General features: G+C 29.4%; 1 long non-coding RNA gene across 1 annotated transcript; it reads right to left on the reverse strand.

The window, feature by feature from the left end:
• Window positions 1–130: 130 nt before the first annotated feature.
• On the reverse strand, window positions 131–535 carry LOC121130846 (uncharacterized). The gene is made up of 3 exons (XR_005868848.2): window positions 472–535; window positions 308–406; window positions 131–249 (listed from the first exon to the last, which is right to left on the reverse strand). It is a non-coding gene; the product is annotated as an uncharacterized lncRNA (long non-coding RNA).
• Window positions 536–720: the final 185 nt, after the last annotated feature.

The following is a 720-nucleotide window of genomic DNA, read 5'->3' on the forward strand; positions in this document are numbered from 1 at the left end:
ATACTTTACATTGTATTCATTACACCTATCTAAATTTCTTTCATATATATCGTCATGAACTATATGGTTACAACCTGGATTTAAGACATAAATAATCAGCAAAGTAATTTATGAAATACATGAGTTAATACATTATTGTATAATTGTATTTTACCTTCGCAAGCCCCCCAAGATCATGGACAACTATTTCTATTAGGTTCATTTCAACAAATAGTTGAAGACACCAAGCATTTGGATCAAGACAGGAACCTAAATTTAAAAATAGATTTTTAAATTTGACCAAAAAAATAATGTTGAATTGATTTACCTGTACATCCACATGCTTTTGAACATTGAAAGTAATACTCTGGGTCCATACATCTAATTTCATCCCTTGTACAATTGGTCATGGTGTCTTTACATACATCTATTTTGATGATATAAATAATTTAGAAGACATTATTCCAAGGTTTTCCAATGTCTTATACTTACTTTCAAATCTTCTAAACACTCCTAGGAATAAGCCACAGAAAATAGAAATTTGAATAAATGTTTTCATTTTTGTCTTTGGAAATAATGTTGCCACTTAGTATAAGTAATCACAACCAAAACTAGAGTATATATACTGTGTTTATTTATGTACAAGTGTCGATGAACAAACAAGGAGAGGGCAAAAGGATTGATCTATTTTGAAACGATGTGTGAGTGTATTTCTATTTGTTGAGTGCTACAAATATGAGT

This window comes from Lepeophtheirus salmonis, unplaced genomic scaffold (assembly GCF_016086655.4).
Source record: "Lepeophtheirus salmonis unplaced genomic scaffold, UVic_Lsal_1.4 unplaced_contig_12587_pilon, whole genome shotgun sequence".
NCBI lineage: Eukaryota > Metazoa > Arthropoda > Copepoda > Siphonostomatoida > Caligidae > Lepeophtheirus > Lepeophtheirus salmonis.